Here is a 5,784-nt window from a genome sequence, read left to right on the forward strand (position 1 = left end):
GGGGAGCCGCCCCCGGCCCGGCGGGGTGTGCGGGGCCGCGTTGGTGCCCGGGAGAGCCTCGGGGGCCCAGGGCACACGGGGGCGGACGCAGCACCGGGGCTACAATGGGCTCCCGCTCGTGGGGGAGCGGAGACGGGGGTGGCGCTCAGACCCCACGGGCCATTGCGTGGCTGGGATCACACGGGCTTTGTTCGAACGTACGAAAAACTTGTGTTATTTTTTTAGTGCTGTTAAAGATAATAACCGCTTCCTGAGAGAGCAGCGAGAAGGCCGAATGCCTTTGGTAACTGGTAGCACACAATGAAGCGGTAGGGTTTGATTCTGCTTCAAACCTGCCCGTGCAGACCACAAAAACAAAAAGTTGAGGAAAATGCCTCCTGTCCTGAGTGGGTCGTGCGTACAGCGAACAGTTTGGGGTTAATCTCCGTGGCAGTTATTGTGCAAAGATTTTTGGTTTTTGTTTTGGCATTGTTTTCTTTCGTGTATTTCCTAAGGTCAGATCCTTATTTCTTTGAGAGAAAATATTTTGTGACGGTTTATATTCTTCTAGTTTACAGTTTGTAGCAAGATGGCTTAATACCAAAATTTGCGGCGTGTTTGAGATGTGATAAAGAGCTTCTTATCACCTGATTTCGGGATGCTTTTTTCTGAGCAATGGGATGTGTATGAGCAATGTGAATCAGTAAAACTCTTAATTCGCCTAATATTCCCGATATATGCTGCATGCTAACAAAATACTTTGAGGTTTATTTTACTTTCTCTTTGTTGCATCTCCACCGAGAGATCAGGCCTTCATAATTTCAGTGAGCTGATGGTGTAGCTCTTCAGGTATGTGGGATATGAATGCATTCGAAATATAATTACTATGCCATGTTACCATTTTTACACATAAAGCATAGTTTTGTGTTATATTTAGTCACGTCTAGGTTTAGAACCAGATGTTAACAACAGTCGCCGTTTTGTTGAGAAGCTGAGGGAAATGCCTGATTTGCTCAACAACTCTGTGTCAACACGAGTATAAATATGCTAGGGAAGTGGGAGAAGGAAACTCACATTAAAAGGGAAATGCTAATTTGGTGGTGGTGCAGTTTGGGTTATATGGATGGAAATGACACCAAATCACCTGACAGTTTTCTGAAGTGTTCAGAGTTGAAAATTTGGAATTTGGCCCAGCAGAATGGTTAGTAGGCAAATACATGTGAGAGACTGCTTGATAATGCACATTCTGCAGTTTATTATGTGGATGTTGTGCATAGGAAAGTCCATGTTATTTGAATACTCTTTTTTTCTGCATTAATAACAGTGGTTTGTTTTTATTTTTTTCCTGGAGTGTCACTCTGTAGTAATAAATCTTCTGTGTTAGGGATGTTGGCACAGCGCTGAGGCAATTGTAATTGTATCTGGTATCGTGATTGAGCTAATAGTGCAAGCAGTTGGCTGAAAGAGCTGGGCTCGCCTCCCTCTTTATGAGAAGATGCCTCTTGTTATGACAGTTTATATTAAGTCTTACAGTGGATTGTGGAGTACACTGAAGGCTTTATGTAGCTGTTTTCCTTGGGTGTTTCTCTGCAATGTTCTCGGTGGGCCAGATGTTGCAGATGTTTAGGGCAAGTGTGTTAATAGAACATCAGCTTGCTGAAACTGTGAACTAGATCTGATTTTTAAACAGCACTTTCTAGTTCTTGCCCTTTTAGATATTGCCCCTCTCCTTCATTTAGTGATATTTGAGTGTGCTCTGAATAATCAGCATGTGTAGAAGCATTCTCCTTGATAATTTCATCTTTTTCTGTGTACAGTGGTTTCCAAAATCCCCAAATTATTAGACCAAGTTTTTATACACAGAGGCAAGTAAGCCAGTAAAAGGTTTGAATTCCTGCTTGTATGTCTTCCTGCTTTTTTTTTGAATGTGGAATTATATGAAAATCAGCTGTCTATTGCACTAAGAAGAAACCTAAATTCTCTTGAATGTTAAATTCTTTGTTGAGAATCTCCTGTAAAATGAGGATTAATACATTGAATTTTCTTTTTACAAAGTTTGATAGAAACTCTACAGAGGAAACAACATAAGACAGTAGACATGATGTGTAAGTGCTTCTCATTGTGTGTATCAGAAGTGTAGGCATGTAAGAGAGTTATCAATCTTCTTTCTCTTTGAGTAATTCAGGTGAAAATGTTTGCCTCATTTACTTGGGATTTCCCCACCCATAACATAACTGTTGTCTTGCTTATTGCACATAAGCAGTGCCCAGGCCTTCGTCTTGGCAGTGAGGAAAGAAATCCTTTAAAAGCTCCTGTAAAAAATAATACCAATTGTGTAGTGTTGCTAAGTAATGAAGTTGGAGGCACTTCACAGTCATATAGTGGAAAAGCATTTTAAATTGCATCAAAACATGTAAAGAATTCAGTTCTAGCTGCTTCAGTGTCATTTCAAACAAGTTATATAGAGTTTATACAATGGCTTGCATGCTGAAACTTTACAGCAAGATTTAGTTTGGCTCTCACTGAGAGTACCTGCTGGCTTTTAGAATAGTAGGCAAGAGCTGATATGTGAAATGTTTAGCTTACAAATAAAGACTGTTTTTCTCTAAAGATTATATTTCATTATTGCTTAACAGATACTTTTTCTAAACATGATTATTTAAGAGCATTTGTAGGTATGTAGAAGAACTACATCTGAGGAGGTTATGACAACCATCTTAGGAGTTAAGAAGAAAATGCCTATCTCCATAGCAAAAGCATCTCAGTAATGAGCCACACTAGATTTTTTTGCCAGTTCTCTGTATATGCATCTCTTTGCACTAAACTTGAGTGGTGATATGATCTGCTGTCCTCTGCAGGCTATGCTAAAAACACATCTGCAGCCTTTCTAGGCAGGCTTATTTTTTGACACCAAATATTTGTGTACCTTGGACTAAATAATCTGGTTTACATTTTGTAGTTGTGATTATTTTTAATTTAATTTTTCATACAACTCCAGGATAGGTTGCCTCTTGCTTCACTGAGGTGTTGGCAAAAGTCTCAGTTATGGGTAATAGATCTGGTTGTCTGTCTTTCCATATAATGCTTTCAGTATGTAAATCTTAGTGGAAGTAAGTGGAGTCATGTCAGATCTATGTGTTCATAACTTTGCTCTTAGATTTCATCCATGTTTTTTAGGAAGAATTTTGGGTGATGGATTGAACTAGTCATATAGTCATTTTGCATGGCTGATAGGAAGTTTCATGTAGAATTAGATCATAAATCTTTTCAAAAAGGAAGGCAGTTTTTAAAAGCTGCATTAATTCTGTAACTCTTCACATGTGTGTATTGATTAAATACAAAGCTAGACTTGCTGGAAATGACTTTGTGTAGTTGATCTAGATATAAGAAGTCTAACTTGACTCCAGTATTTCAAGTATCTTCTGCTTGTGTCCTCTATGATATATATTGCTTAAATTTTAGTTCTGGCATGGCACAATGATGAGTTAATCACAGTCTGAAGAAGTTGCAGAACTTACGTTACTATGGTATTTTGACAATAAGCAAATACCTACTGTAACAGTACTGATAAGACAAAGTAGGTTTAGATCTTGCATTACTCACAAAACCAAGATTGTTCAAGATTAAAAAAAAATACTCCTACCATATAACTGTCTATATATTACATTTTTCCTTAAAGATGTGACATTTGGTAGTCTGTAAGATTCCATGAATAAGGTAGAACTGTGTAGAGGGATTAAAGGACTGGTTTATTTTGTCTGTATTTGAGATCTAAGTGTTGTAGTCTGATTAAATATCTATCCACATATGTTAGATTTTAATTGGACTCGCCATTTTCCTTTAGCATGAAAAATAAGACATTTCTAAGAGTTGAATTTTTTTTCTCCCTTAAGAAGTACTTATCTGAGATTGTAGGTGGTATTTTGTGCTTTATTTATGTCCATTCAGATACCAAGAGGCTGATAGTACATCAGTTATGGTAGATTAGGAATGTGTGGAGATCATTAAGTGTGGGTGTTCAGGCAGGGACAGGTGTTTTTTCCTGACAAGATTTTGTCGATACCAGAGTGTTTTGCTGCTGTCATTTGTAATTGTTTTAAGCCAAGTCTTAAATGTTTCACAAGTGAGCTGTTGAATTTAATTTTAATCTGAGTCTGAAGTCTTTGTTTTGTGAAGACCCCCACATGTACTGTTGTGTGGGTTACAGACCTTTAATGTCAATTACTGTGTTAGAATGTTGTGTGGCTTAACACATTTGAAAGAGCAACTGAGGCTGGGGTGTAAGAGTGAGATGTAGTTCCCATAGAAAAGTTAGTTTTCTGTGCTACTTTGATACATAGTCTCCTAATTATAGAATCAGACATAGCAGTATAACAGAATTAGTGGTTTTACACATCATGAGTAATAATGTAAAAGAAACTGCTGCCTTTGTGATTGAAAATTGTATTTTGATTTTTTTTTAGCAAGGAAATACGTGGGCAAGAATTTATCATGTATGGAGCTCTACCATTTTAATATACTATTTTGTAAAAATCTCTGTGGTGCTTTTTTTTTCTTGTAGAGTCATAGTTTGGCAGTGGCATTTAAGATTTAAAGTTTAAATCAGTAAACATATTTCCCAATAAGTATTATTCTTGTATTGCTTGGACTTCTTTTGTTTTTTTTCCAGTCCTAATTTATTAGAGCTATATATTTAAAGATATGTAGGAGAGCCTTTTTTTTATTAAAAGCTTTTCTTTTTAGCTTTCTATGTGGAGTGAGCATTTTTTGTGTCCTGCTAGGCATGGATGAAGTGTCCTGGCTGGAGATCAGGAGAATGATGCATTGGTGTGGAAGCCAGTGGGATTGGAGTAGGGGTTGCCCCACCTGAGGCAGCAGCTGCAGTAACATCAAGGCCCAGTTCAGGTGGAAACACTCCTCACACCATCCCTGTAACTTTGGTGTCAGGTGCTTCCAGTGCCCAGGTACCTCTCAGTGAAGGTTCTCTATGCCACAGTTGGAATTTCTTCCAGCAGCAGGCTGGAGGGCAGCTGTGTCTGGCAAACCCTGCTGGCCCACAGGAGATGAGGTTCATATAAGTCATCCAGTAGGTTGTAGATTTGTTTTTCATTGAAACAGTTGCTGTGTTTTGGCTCAAATCCACATCTTTAAGAACAATATGTGTGAATTAAGCTGATTTTTCAATGCTGTAATAATACAACCTAAAACTTTCCATTCATTTTGTTAAAGCAGTTATACATTTAACTGCATAAAATAATTTTGAAATGTTCAGTTGGAACCATTTTTTAACCTGCATAAGCATATCATATTTCTCTGAGTGCCTGTTTTTTATCAGAACATGATAAAATAATTAGTTTTGAATTTATGCAAAGCAATTGGTTCCGTTTGAAAAGGCATTCTCTCCTGGTACGCTTTATAAGAAGTAATATGCATTTAGTACTGAGTCTTAGTTGTTACACTTAGAGATAAGAATGTTTTATTCAGGTGAAATAAAAATAGAATTAAGTGTAGTTTAAAATGTAACTCTTCTTTTGCATATAGTAACCAAGAAGAAAAACAAAATCCAGTTTTAAGTCTTTTGCCCTCAAATGTTTGATACAGCTTCCTAAGTTTCTTTTAAAAACTTTTGTTTAGGTTTGAAGGTAGGAATTGCTTTCTCCCCCAGGATTCTGGTAGCGTGGCACGGTTTAGGTCCACAAGGAACTTCTTGCACCTTCCCAAGTACGTAGGGACTGTACATAAAAAATGTACTAAGTATTGGAGCAAATGTAAATAAGCAAAATTTGCTGACTTTCCAAGCAGGAA

At 37.6% G+C, this 5,784-nt stretch overlaps 1 protein-coding gene across 4 annotated transcripts in view; it reads left to right on the forward strand.

Annotated features, from left to right (window-relative positions):
* PUM2 (pumilio RNA binding family member 2) overlaps positions 1-5,784 on the forward strand; it is a 69,253-nt gene that overhangs the window by 831 nt on the left and 62,638 nt on the right. The gene's annotated exons all lie outside the window — the stretch shown is intronic.

This window comes from Geospiza fortis, unplaced genomic scaffold (genome assembly GCF_000277835.1).
Source record: "Geospiza fortis unplaced genomic scaffold, GeoFor_1.0 scaffold81, whole genome shotgun sequence".
Lineage (NCBI taxonomy): Eukaryota > Metazoa > Chordata > Aves > Passeriformes > Thraupidae > Geospiza > Geospiza fortis.